The sequence below is a fragment of the Lissotriton vulgaris genome, chromosome 7 (assembly GCF_964263255.1).
Source record: "Lissotriton vulgaris chromosome 7, aLisVul1.2, whole genome shotgun sequence".
Lineage (NCBI taxonomy): Eukaryota > Metazoa > Chordata > Amphibia > Caudata > Salamandridae > Lissotriton > Lissotriton vulgaris.
The window spans coordinates 3,423,160-3,437,262 of NC_141695.1; the positions used below are offsets into that span (position 1 = coordinate 3,423,160).

The following is a 14,103-nucleotide window of genomic DNA, read 5'->3' on the forward strand; positions in this document are numbered from 1 at the left end:
ACAGTGTAAGCTTCCCTCACTCAGAAGGGCTCACTACAGATACAGGAAGTTCCAGCTTCCCTCACCCAGAAGAGTCTCACTGCAGACAGAAACAGTGCAAGCTTCCCTCACTCAGAAGAGGCTCACTACAGACAGAAACTGTGCAAGCTTACCTCACTCAGAAGAGGCTCACTACAGACAGAAACAGTGCCAGCTTCCCTCACCCAGAAGAGGCTCACAACAGACAGAAACAGTGCAAGCTTCCCTCACTCAGAAGAGGCTCACTACAGACAGAAACTGTGCAAGCTTCCCTCACTCAGAAGAGGCTAACTACAGACAGAAACAGTGCCAGCTTCCCTCACCCAGAAGAGGCTCATAACAGACAGAAACAGTGCAAGCTTTACTCACCCAGAAGAGGCTCACTACAGACAGAAACAGTGCAAGCTTCCCTCACCAAGAAGAGGCTCACTACAGACAGAAACAGTGTAAGCTTCCCTCACTCAGAAGGGCTCACTACAGATACAGGAAGTTCCAGCTTCCCTCACCCAGAAGAGGCTCACTGTAGACAGAAGCAGTCCAAGCTTCCCTCAACCAGAAGAGGCTCATTATAGACAGAAGCAGTGCAAGCTTCCCTCACCCAGAAGAGGCTCACTGCAGACAGCAACAGTGCAAGCTTCCCTCACCCAGAAGAGGCTTACTGTAGACAGAAGTAGTGCAAGCTTCCCTCACCCAGAAGAGGCTCACTACAGACAGAAACAGTGCAAGCTTCCCTCACCCAGAAGAGGCTCACTACAGACAGAAACAGTGTAAGCTTCCCTCACTCAGAAGAGGCTTACTGCAGACAGCAACAGTGCAAGCTTCCCTTTCCCAGAAGAGGCTCACTACAGACAGCAACAGTGCAAGCTTCCCCCACCCAGAAGAGGCTCACTCCAGACAGAAACAGTGCAAGCTTCCCCAACCCAGAAGAGGCTCACTGCAGACAGAAGTAGTGCAAGCTTCCCTCACTCAGAATAGGCTCACTGCAGACAGAAACAGTGTAAGCTTCTCTCGCCCAGAATAGGCTCACTGCAGACAGAAGCAGTGCAATCTACCCTCACCCAGAAGAGGCTCACTGCAGACAGAAGCAGTGCAGCCAACAAAAAGGCTCCCTGGTTCAATGATGAACCTAAAAAATCCAAGAAACTATGCCGCACCATGGAGAAAAATTGGAGAAACAACCTCAGACAACATGGCCTCCCTCAAGACAGCCACCCGCAAACACCACCAATTGATTCGATCCGCCAAGAAATCAGCATTCAAGAATCGTCTCGACAACAACACTCATAACAGCAAGGAACTCTTCAATATCGTCAAAGAATTCACCAACCCCACTGCAGCATCTAACGACATCACTCCCTCCCAAGACCTCTGCGATGCGCTATCCTCCTTCTTCTACAACAAAATTGCCGACACCCACAACAGCTTCAAGAATTCTCCAAGTGATCAACCCGCCCCACCCCCTTCAGATCCTACTCCTCCAACTAACAACCTCAGCGCCTGGAACCTAATCACCACTGAAGACACCATTCACCTCATGAACTCAATCCACTCTGGCTCGCCTTCTGACCCCTGTCCCCACCACATCTTCAACAAAGCTGACTCCATCATCGCACCCCAACTCCGTGATGTCATCAACTGCTCTTTCAAATCTGCCACCTTTCCAGAAAGCTGGAAACACGCCGAACTCAGCGCCCTTCTGAAGAAACCCACAGCAAACCCATCAGAACTGAAAAACTACCGACCCATATCCCTCCTCCCTTTTCCAGCCAAAGTCATCGAGAAAGCCGTCAACAGCCAGCTCGCCGCCTTCCTTGAATCCAACAACTCCCTCGATCCATCTCAATCCGGGTTTCGAGCCAAACACAGCACCGAAACTGCCCTCATTGCAGCGACCGACAACATCCGAGCACTCCTAGACAATGGAGAAACAGTGGCCCTCATCCTACTCGACCTTTCCGCCGCTTTCGACACAGTCTGCCACAGCACCCTTATTCATCGCCTCAACAACATCGGCATACAAGGAAAAGCCTTGGACTGGATCATCTCATTCCTGGCTGGGAGAACTCAAAGAGTCCGACTTCCCCCATTCTACTCAGAGGCCACCGAAGTCATCTGCGGCCCTCAAGGATCCTCACTCAGTCCCACCCTCTTTAACGTCTACATGAGTCCTCTCGCCTCCATCGCGCGTCAACACAACCTCAACATCATCTCTTACGCCAACGACACCCAGCTAATCCTTTCCCTCACCAAAGATCCCAACACCGCCAAAACCAGTTTCCAAGAAGGCATGAAAGAAGTAGCCGAATGGATGAAACAGAGCCGCCTAAAACTCAACTCAGACAAAACGGAGGTGCTCATCCTAGGATCTTCCCCCTCTGCCTGGGACGACTCTTGGTGGCCTTCCGCCCTGGGCACAGCACCCACACCCACAGACCATGCACGTAACCTCGGCTTCATCCTAGACTCCTCTCTCTCGATGTCCAGACAAATCAACGCCGTCTCGTCCTCCTGCTACAACGTACTTCGCATTCTCAAAAAGATCTTCCGCTGGATCCCCCTCGAGACAAGAAAGACTGTCACCCACGCACTGATCACGAGTCGACCGGATTATGGTAACACACTTTACGCCGGAATCACAACAAAATTACAGAAAAAACTCCAGCGCACCAAAAACGCGTCAGCGAGACTCATATTAGACATCCCGCGCCAAGATCACATCACCGGACATCTAAAAGACCTCCACTGGCTTCCCGTCAACAAGAGAGTCACTTTCCGCCTTCTCACCCACGCACACAAGGCCCTCTACAACCAAGGACCCGAATGCCTCAACACTCGACTGTCCTTCTACAAACCCACCCGCCAACTAAGATTGTCCAATCAAGCCCTCGCCGCAGTCCCGTGCATCCGGAAATCCACCATGGGTGGCAGATCCTTCTCCTTCCTGGCCGCCAAGACCTGGAACTCACTCCCCACCCACCTCCGCCTTACTCAGAACCACATCTCCTTCAGAAAAGAACTGAAAACCTGGCTATTCGACAAATAATGAACCCCTTCCTCTAACGCCTTGAGACCCTCTGGGTGAGTAGTGCGCTATACAAATGCCCAAACTTGAACTTGAACTTGAAGCTTCCCTCACTCAGAAGCGGCTCACTACAGACAGAAACAGTGTAAGCTTCCCTCACCCTCACTACAGATACAGGAAGTGCCAGCTTCCCTCGCCCAGAAGAGGCTCACTGCAGACAGAAACAGTGCAAGCTTCCCTCACTCAGAAGAGGCTTACTACAGACAGAAACAGTGCAAGCTTCCCTCACTCAGAATAGGCTCACTACAGACAGAAACAGTGCAAGCTTCCCTCACCCAGAAGAGGCTCACAACATACAGAAACTGTGCAAGCTTCCCTCACCCAGAAGAGGCTCACTACAGACAGAAACAGTGCAAGCTTCCCTCACCCAGAAGAGGCTCATTACAGACAGAAACAGTGCAAGTTTCCCTCACCCATAAGAGGCTCACTATAGACAGAAACAGTGCAAGCTTCCCTCACCCAGAAGAGGCTCACTACAGACAGAAACAGTGTAAGCTTCCCTCACTCAGAAGAGGCTCACTACAGATACAGGAAGTGCCATCTTCCCTCACCCAGAAGAGGCTCACTGTAGATGGAAGCAGTGCAAGCTTCCCTCACCCAGAAGACGCTCACTACAGACAGAAGCAGTGCAAGCTTCCGTCGCTGAGAATTGGCTCACTGCAGACAGAAGCAGTGCAAGCTTCCCTCACCCAGAAGAGGCTCACTGCAGACAGAAACAGTGCCAGTTTCCCTCACCCAGAAGAGGCTCACTGCAGACACAGGCAGTGCAAGCATCCCTCGCCCAGACGAGGCTCACTGCATACAGAAACAGTGCAAGCTTCCCTGAACCAGAAGAGGCTCACTACAGACAGAAACAGTGCAAGGTTCCCTCACCCAGAAGAGGCTCACTACAGACAGAAACAGTGCAAGCTTCCCTGAACCAGAAGAGGCTCACTTCAGACAGAAACAGTGTAAGCTTCCCTCACCCAAAAGAGGCTCACTACAGACAGAAACAGTGCAAGCTTCCCTCACCCAGAAGAGGCTCACTACAGACAGAAACAGTGCAAGCTTCCCTCACCCAGAAGAGGCTCACTTCAGACAGAAACAGTGCTAGCTTCCCTCACCCAGAAGAGGCTCACTACAGACAGAAACAGTGCAAGCTTCCCTCACCCAGAAGAGGCTCACTACAGACAGAAGCAGTGCAAGCTTCCCTCACCCAGAATAGGCTCACTACAGACAGAAACAGTGTAAGCTTCCCTCACTCAGAAGAGTCTCACTACAGATACAGGAAGTGCCAGCTTCCCTCACCCAGAAGAGGCTCACTGTAGACAGAAAGAGTGCAAGCTTCCCTCACCCAGAAGAGGCTCACTTCAGACAGAAGCAGTGCAAGCTTCCCTCACTCAGAAGAGGCTCACTACAGACAGAAACATTGCAAGCTTCCCTCACTCAGAAGAGGCTCACTACAGACAGAAGCAGTTCAAAATTCCCTCGCTCAGAATTGGTTCACTGCAGACAGAAGCAGTGCAAGCTTCCCTCATCCAGAAGAGGCTCACTGCAGACAGAAAAAGTGCCAGTTTCCCTCAACCAGAAGAGGCTCACTGCAGAGTGAATCAGTGCAAGCTTCCCTCACCCAGAAGAGGCTCACTGCAGATATAAGCAGTGCAAGCTTCCCTCACCCAGAAGAGGATCACTTTAGACAGAAGCAGTGCAAGCTTCCCTTGAACAGAAGAGGCTCACTACAGACAGAAGCAGAGCAAGCTTCCCTCGCCCAGAAGAGGCTCACTGTAGACGGAAACAATCCAAGCTTTCCTCCTCCAGAAGAGGCTCACTTCAGACAGAAACAGGGAAACTTTCTCTCGCCCAAAAGAGGCTCAATTCAGACAGAAACAGTGTAAGCTTCCCTCACCCAAAAGAGGCTCACTGCAGACAGACGCTGTGCCAGCTTCCCTCACCCAGAAGAGGCTCACTACAGACAGAAACAGTGCCAGCTTCCCTCACTCAGAAGAGGCTTACTGCAGACAGAAACAGTGCAAGCTTCCCTCACCCAGAAGAGGCTCACTACAGACAGAAACAGTGTAAGCTTCCCTCACTCAGAAGAGGCTCACTACAGATACAGGAAGTGCCAGCTTTCCTCACCCAGAAGAGGCTCACTACAGACAGAAACAGTGCCAGCTTCCCTCACTCAGAAGAGGCTCACTACAGACAGAAACAGTGCCAGCTTCCCTCACTCAGAAGAGGCTCACTGCAGACAGAAACAGTGCAAGCTTCCCTCACCCAGAAGAGGCTCACTACAGACAGAAACAGTGTAAGCTTCCCTCACTCAGAAGAGGCTCACTACAGATACAGGAAGTGCCAGCTTCCCTCACCCAGAAGAGGCTCACTGCAGACAGAAGCAGTGCAAGCTTTCCTCACTCAGTAGAGGCTCTATACAGACAGAAACAGTGTAAGCTTCCCTCACCCAGAAGAGGCTCACTACAGACAGAAGCGGTGCAAGATTTCCTCGCCCAGAAGAGGCTCACTACAGACAGAAGCAGTGCAAGCTTCCCTTGCCCAGAAGAGGCTCACTACAGACAGAAACAGTGCAAGCTTCCCTCACCCAGAAGAGGCTCACTACAGACAGAAGCAGTGCAAGCTACCCTCACCCAGAAGAGGCTCACTGCAGACAGAAACAGTGTAAGCTTCCCTCACCCTCACTATAGATACAGGAAGTGCCAGCGTCCCTCACCCAGAAGAGGCTCACTATAGGCGGAAGCAGTGCAAGGTTCCCTCACCCAGAAGAGGCTCACTACAGACAGAAACAGTGCCAGCTTCCCTCAACCGGGAGAGGCTCACTGTAGACGGAAGTAGTGCAAGCTTCCCTCACCCAGAAGAGGCTCACTACAGACAGAAACAGTGCCAGCTTCACTCACTCAGAAGAGGCTCACTGTAGACAGAAGCAGTGCAAGCTTCCCTCACTCAGAAGAGGCTCACTACAGACAGAAACAGTGCAAGCTTCCCTCACTCAGAATAGGCTCACTGCAGACAGAAACAGTGCAAGATTCCCTCAGCCAGAAGAGGCTCACTACAGACAGAAACTGTGCAAACTTCCCTCACCCAGAAGAGGCTCACTACAGACAGAAACAGTGCAAGCTTCCCTCACCCAGAAGAGGCTCATTACAGACAGAAACAGTGTAAGCTTCCCTCACTCAGCAGGGGCTCACTTCAGACAGAAGCAGTGCAAGCTACCATCACCCAGAAGAGGCTCACTGCAGACAGACGCTGTGCCAGCTTCCCTCACCCAGAAGAGGCTCACTACAGATACAGGAAGTGCCAGCTTTCCTCACCCAGAAGAGGCTCACTACAGACAGAAACAGTGCCAGCTTCCCTCACTCAGAAGAGGCTCACTGCAGACAGAAACAGTGCAAGCTTCCCTCACCCAGAAGAGGCTCACTACAGACAGAAACAGTGTAAGCTTCCCTCACTCAGAAGAGGCTCACTACAGATACAGGAAGTGCCAGCTTCCCTCGCCCAGAAGAGGCTCACTGCAGACAGAAGCAGTGCAAGCTTCCCTCACTCAGTAGAGGCTCTATACAGACAGAAACAGTGTAAGCTTCCCTCACCCAGAAGAGGCTCACTACAGACAGAAGCAGTGCAAGCTTTCCTCGCCCAGAAGAGGCTCACTACAGACAGAAGCAGTGCAAGCTTCCCTTGCCCAGAAGAGGCTCACTACAGACAGAAACAGTGCAAGCTTCCCTCACCCAGAAGAGGCTCACTGCAGACAGAAACAGTACCAGCTTCCCTCACTCAGCAAAGGCTCACTTCAGACAGAAGCAGTGCAAGCTACCCTCACCCAGAAGAGGCTCACTACAGACAGAAACAGTGCCAGCTTCCCTCACTCAGAAGAGGCTCACTATAGGCGGAAGCAGTGCAAGGTTCCCACACCCAGAAGAGGCTCACTACAGACAGAAACAGTGCCAGATTCCCTCAACCGGGAGAGGCTCACTGTAGACGGAAGTAGTGCAAGCTTCCCTCACCCAGAAGAGGCTCACTACAGACAGAAACAGTGCCAGCTTCCCTCACTCAGAAGAGGCTCACTGTAGACAGAAGCAGTGCAAGCTTCCCTCACTCAGAAGAGGCTCACTACAGACAGAAACAGTGCAAGCTTCCCTCACTCAGAATAGGCTCACTGCAGACAGAAACAGTGCAAGATTCCCTCAGCCAGAAGAGGCTCACTACAGACAGAAACTGTGCAAACTTCCCTCACCCAGAAGAGGCTCACTACAGACAGAAACAGTGCAAGCTTCCCTCACCCAGAAGAGGCTCATTACAGACAGAAACAGTGCAAGCTTCCCTCACCCAGAAGAGGCTCACTACAGACAGAAACAGTGCAAGCTTCCCTCACCCAGAAGAGGCTCACTAAAGACAGAAACAGTGTAAGCTTCCCTCACTTAGAAGAGGCTTACTACAGATACAGGAAGTGCCAGCTTCCCTCACCCAGAAGAGGCTCACTGTAGACGGAAGCAGTGCAAGCTTCCCTCACCCAGAAGACGCTCACTACAGACAGAAGCAGTGCAAGCTTCCCTCACCCAGAAGACGCTCACTGCAGACACAAGCAGTGCAAGCATCCCTCGCCCAGACGAGGCTCACTGCATACAGAAACAGTGCCAGTTTCCCTCACCCAGAAGAGGCTCACTGCAGACAGAAACAGTGCCAGTTTCCCTCACCCAGAAGAGGCTCACTGCAGACACAAGCAGTGCAAGCATCCCTCGCCCAGACGAGGCTCACTGCATACAGAAACAGTGCAAGCTTCCCTGAACCAGAAGAGGCTCACTGCAGACAGAAACAGTGTAAGCTTCCCTCACCCAGAAGAGGCTCACTACAGACAGAAACAGTGCAAGCTTCCCTCACCCAGAAGAGGCTCACTACAGACAGAAACAGTGTAAGCTTCCCTGAACCAGAAGAGGCTCACTGCAGACAGAAACAGTGTAAGCTTCCCTCACCCAAAAGAGGCTCACTACAGACAGAAACAGTGCAAGCTTCCCTCACCCAGAAGAGGCTCACTACAGACAGAATCAGTGCAAGCTTCCCTCACCCAGAAGAGGCTCACTTCAGACAGAAACAGTGCTAGCTTCCCTCACCCAGAGGAGGCTCACTACAGACAGAAACAGTGCAAGCTTCCCTCACCCAGAAGAGGCTCACTACAGACAGAAGCAGTGCAAGCTTCCCTCACCCAGAATAGGCTCACTACAGACAGAAACAGTGTAAGCTTCCCTCACTCAGAAGAGGCTCACTACAGATACAGGAAGTGCCAGCTTCACTCACCCAGAAGAGGCTCACTGTAGACAGAAAGAGTGCAAGCTTCCCTCACCCAGAAGAGGCTCACTACAGACAGAAGCAGTGCAAGCTTCCCTCACCCAGAAGAGGCTCACTTCAGACAGAAGCAGTGCAAGCTTCCCTCACTCAGAAGAGGCTCACTACAGACAGAAACATTGCAAGCTTCCCTCACTCAGAAGAGGCTCACTACAGACAGAAGCAGTTCAAAATTCCCTCGCTCAGAATTGGCTCACTGCAGACAGAAGCAGTGCAAGCTTCCCTCATCCAGAAGAGGCTCACTGCAGAGTGAAGCAGTGCAAGCTTCCCTCACCCAGAAGAGGCTCACTGCAGATATAAGCAGTGCAAGCTTCCTCACCCAGAAGAGGCTCACTTTAGACAGAAGCAGTGCAAGCTTCCCTTGCCCAGAAGAGGCTCACTACAGACAGAAGCAGAGCAAGCTTCCCTCGCCCAGAAGAGGCTCACTGTAGACAGAAACAATGCAAGCTTCCCTCACCCAGAAGAGGCTCACTACAGACAGAAACAGTGTAAGCTTCCCTCACTCAGAAGGGCTCACTACAGATACAGGAAGTTCCAGCTCCCCTCACCCAGAAGAGGCTCACTGTAGACGGAAGCAGTGCAAGCTTACCTCAACCAGAAGAGGCTCACTACAGACAGAAGCAGTGCAACCTTCCCTCACCCAGAAGAGGCTCACTGCAGACAGCAACAGTGCAAGCTTCCCTCACCCAGAAGAGGCTCACTGTAGACGGAAGTAGTGCAAACTTCCCTCACCCAGAAGAGGCTCACTACCGACAGAAACAGTGCCAGCTTCTCTCACTCAGAAGAGGCTCACTACAGACAGAAACAGTGTAAGCTTCCCTCACTCAGAAGAGGCTCACTGCAGACAGCAACAGTGCAAGCTTCCCTTTCCCAGAAGAGGCTCACTACAGACAGAAACAGTGCAATCTTCCCCCACCCAGAAGAGGCTCACTCCAGACAGAAACAGTGCAAGCATCCCCCACCCAGAAGAGGCTCACTACAGACAGAAGCAGTGCAAGCTTCCCTCACCCGGAATAGGCTCACTGCAGACAGAAACAGTGCCAGCTTCCCTCACTCAGAAGAGGCTCACTTCAGACAGAAGCAGTGCAATCTACCCTCACCCAGAAGAGGCTCGCTGCAGACAGAAGCAGTGCAATCTACCCTCACCCAGAAGAGGCTCACTTCAGACAGAAGCAGTGCAATCTACCCTCACCCAGAAGAGGCTCACTGTAGACGGAAGCAGTGCAAGCTTCCCTCACCCAGAAGACGCTCACTGCAGACAGCAAGAGTGTAAGCTTCCCTCCCTCAGAATAGGCTCACTGCAGACAGAAACAGTGCCAGCTTCCCTCACTCAGAAGAGGCTCACTACAGACAGAAACAGTGCCAGCTTCCCTCACTCAGAAGAGGCTCACTTCAGACAGAAGCAGTGCAATCTACCCTCACCCAGAAGAGGCTCGCTGCAGACAGAAGCAGTGCAATCTACCCTCACCCAGAAGAGGCTCACTTCAGACAGAAGCAGTGCAATCTATCCCCACCCACAAGAGGCTCACTGTAGACGGAAGCAGTGCAAGCTTCCCTCACCCAGAAGACGGTCACTACATACAGAAACAGTGTAAGCTTCCCTCACTTAGAAGAGGCTTACTACAGATACAGGAAGTGCCAGCTTCCCTCACCCAGAAGAGGCTCACTGTAGACGGAAGCAGTGCAAGCTTCCCTCACCCAGAAGACGCTCACTACAGACAGAAGCAGTGCAAGCTTCCCTCACCCAGAAGACGCTCACTGCAGACACAAGCAGTGCAAGCATCCCTCGCCCAGACGAGGCTCACTGCATACAGAAACAGTGCCAGTTTCCCTCACCCAGAAGAGGCTCACTGCAGACAGAAACAGTGCCAGTTTCCCTCACCCAGAAGAGGCTCACTGCAGACACAAGCAGTGCAAGCATCCCTCGCCCAGACGAGGCTCACTGCATACAGAAACAGTGCAAGCTTCCCTGAACCAGAAGAGGCTCACTGCAGACAGAAACAGTGTAAGCTTCCCTCACCCAGAAGAGGCTCACTACAGACAGAAACAGTGCAAGCTTCCCTCACCCAGAAGAGGCTCACTACAGACAGAAACAGTGCAAGCTTCCCTGAACCAGAAGAGGCTCACTGCAGACAGAAACAGTGTAAGCTTCCCTCACCCAAAAGAGGCTCACTACAGACAGAAACAGTGCAAGCTTCCCTCACCCAGAAGAGGCTCACTACAGACAGAAACAGTGCAAGCTTCCCTCACCCAGAAGAGGCTCACTTCAGACAGAAACAGTGCTAGCTTCCCTCACCCAGAGGAGGCTCACTACAGACAGAAACAGTGCAAGCTTCCCTCACCCAGAAGAGGCTCACTACAGACAGAAGCAGTGCAAGCTTCCCTCACCCAGAATAGGCTCACTACAGACAGAAACAGTGTAAGCTTCCCTCACTCAGAAGAGGCTCACTACAGATACAGGAAGTGCCAGCTTCACTCACCCAGAAGAGGCTCACTGTAGACAGAAAGAGTGCAAGCTTCCCTCACCCAGAAGAGGCTCACTACAGACAGAAGCAGTGCAAGCTTCCCTCACCCAGAAGAGGCTCACTTCAGACATAAGCAGTGCAAGCTTCCCTCACTCAGAAGAGGCTCACTACAGACAGAAACATTGCAAGCTTCCCTCACTCAGAAGAGGCTCACTACAGACAGAAGCAGTTCAAAATTCCCTCGCTCAGAATTGGCTCACTGCAGACAGAAGCAGTGCAAGCTTCCCTCATCCAGAAGAGGCTCACTGCAGAGTGAAGCAGTGCACGCTTCCCTCACCCAGAAGAGGCTCACTGCAGATATAAGCAGTGCAAGCTTCCTCACCCAGAAGAGGCTCACTTTAGACAGAAGCAGTGCAAGCTTCCCTTGCCCAGAAGAGGCTCACTACAGACAGAAGCAGAGCAAGCTTCCCTCGCCCAGAAGAGGCTCACTGTAGACAGAAACAATGCAAGCTTCCCTCACCCAGAAGAGGCTCACTACAGACAGAAACAGTGTAAGCTTCCCTCACTCAGAAGGGCTCACTACAGATACAGGAAGTTCCAGCTCGCCTCACCCAGAAGAGGCTCACTGTAGACGGAAGCAGTGCAAGCTTCCCTCAACCAGAAGAGGCTCACTACAGACAGAAGCAGTGCAAGCTTCCCTCACCCAGAAGAGGCTCACTGCAGACAGCAACAGTGCAAGCTTCCCTCACCCAGAAGAGGCTCACTGTAGACGGAAGTAGTGCAAACTTCCCTCACCCAGAAGAGGCTCACTACCGACAGAAACAGTGCCAGCTTCTCTCACTCAGAAGAGGCTCACTACAGACAGAAACAGTGTAAGCTTCCCTCACTCAGAAGAGGCTCACTGCAGACAGCAACAGTGCAAGCTTCCCTTTCCCAGAAGAGGCTCACTACAGACAGAAACAGTGCAATCTTCCCCCACCCAGAAGAGGCTCACTCCAGACAGAAACAGTGCAAGCATCCCCCACCCAGAAGAGGCTCACTACAGACAGAAGCAGTGCAAGCTTCCCTCACCCAGAATAGGCTCACTGCAGACAGAAACAGTGCCAGCTTCCCTCACTCAGAAGAGGCTCACTTCAGACAGAAGCAGTGCAATCTACCCTCACCCAGAAGAGGCTCGCTGCAGACAGAAGCAGTGCAATCTACCCTCACCCAGAAGAGGCTCACTTCAGACAGAAGCAGTGCAATCTACCCTCACCCAGAAGAGGCTCACTGTAGACGGAAGCAGAGCAAGCTTCCCTCACCCAGAAGACGCTCACTACAGACAGCAACAGTGTAAGCTTCCCTCCCTCAGAATAGGCTCACTGCAGACAGAAACAGTGCCAGCTTCCCTCACTCAGAAGAGGCTCACTACAGACAGAAACAGTGCCAGCTTCCCTCACTCAGAAGAGGCTCACTACAGACAAAAACAGGGCCAGCTTCACTCGCCCAGAAGAGGCTCACTTCAGACAGAAGCAGTGCAATCTACCCTCACCCAGAAGAGGCTCGCTGCAGACAGAAGCAGTGCAATCTACCCTCACCCAGAAGAGGCTCACTTCAGACAGAAGCAGTGCAATCTATCCCCACCCACAAGAGGCTCACTGTAGACGGAAGCAGTGCAAGCTTCCCTCACCCAGAAGACGGTCACTACAGACAGAAACAGTGTAAGCTTCCCTCCCTCAGAATAGGCTCACTGCAGACAGAAACAATGCAAGCTTCCCTCACCCAGAAGAGGCTCACTACAGACAGAAACAGTGTAAGCTTCCCTCACTCAGAAGGGCTCACTACAGATACAGGAAGTTCCAGCTCCCCTCACCCAGAAGAGGCTCACTGTAGACGGAAGCAGTGCAAGCTTCCCTCAACCAGAAGAGGCTCACTACAGACAGAAGCAGTGCAAGCTTCCCTCACCCAGAAGAGGCTCACTGCAGACAGCAACAGTGCAAGCTTCCCTCACCCAGAAGAGGCTCACTGTAGACGGAAGTAGTGCAAACTTCCCTCACCCAGAAGAGGCTCACTACAGACAGAAACAGTGCCAGCTTCTCTCACTCAGAAGAGGCTCACTACAGACAGAAACAGTGTAAGCTTCCCTCACTCAGAAGAGGCTCACTGCAGACAGCAACAGTGCAAGCTTCCCTTTCCCAGAAGAGGCTCACTACAGACAGAAACAGTGCAAGTTTCCCCCACCCAGAAGAGGCTCACTCCAGACAGAAACAGTGCAAGCTTCCCCCACCCAGAAGAGGCTCACTTCAGACAGAAGCAGTGCAATCTACCCTCACCCAGAAGAGGCTCACTGTAGACGGAAGCAGTGCAAGCTTCCCTCACCCAGAAGACGCTCACTACAGACAGAAACAGTGTAAGCTTCTCTCGCCCAGAATAGGCTCACTGCAGACAGAAACAGTGCAGCCAACAAAAAACCTCCCTGGTTCAATGATGAACTTAGAAAATCCAAAAAAATATGCCGCACCATGGAGAAAAATTGGAGAAAAAACCCAACCTCAGACAACATGGCCTCCCTCAAGACAGCCACCCGCAAACACCAACAATTGATTTGATCCGCCAAGAAATCAGCATTCAAGAATCGTCTCGACAACAACACTCATAACAGCAAGGAACTCTTCAATATCGTCAAAGAATTCACCTACCCCACCGCAGCATCTAACGACATCACTCCCTCCCAAGACCTCTGCGATGCGCTATCCTCCTTCTTCTACAACAAAATTGCCGACATCCACAACAGCTTCGAGAATTCTCCAAGCGATCAACCCGCCCCACCCCCTTCAGATCCTACTCCTCCAACTAACAACCTCAGCGCCTGGAACCTAATCACCACTGAAGACACCATTCGCCTCATGAACTCAATCCACTCTGGCTTGCCTTCTGACCCCTGTCCCCACCACATCTTCAACAAAGCTGACTCCATCATCGCACCCCAACTCCGTGATGTCATCAACTGCTCTTTCAATTCTGCCACCTTTCCAGAAAGCTGGAAACACGCCGAACTCAGCGCCCTTCTGAAGAAACCCACAGCAAACCCCTCAGAACTGAAAAACTACCGACCCATATCCCTCCTCCCTTTTCCAGCCAAAGTCATCGAGAAAGCCGTCAACAGCCAGCTCGCCGCCTTCCTTGAATCCAACAACTCCCTCGATCCATCTCAATCCGGGTTTCGAGCCA

At 52.1% G+C, this 14,103-nt stretch overlaps 1 protein-coding gene across 1 annotated transcript in view; it reads right to left on the reverse strand.

Annotated features, from left to right (window-relative positions):
* Positions 1-14,103, reverse strand: part of LOC147700478 (putative cation-transporting ATPase 13A4) — a 965,394-nt gene that overhangs the window by 884,977 nt on the left and 66,314 nt on the right. The window lies entirely within an intron of this gene.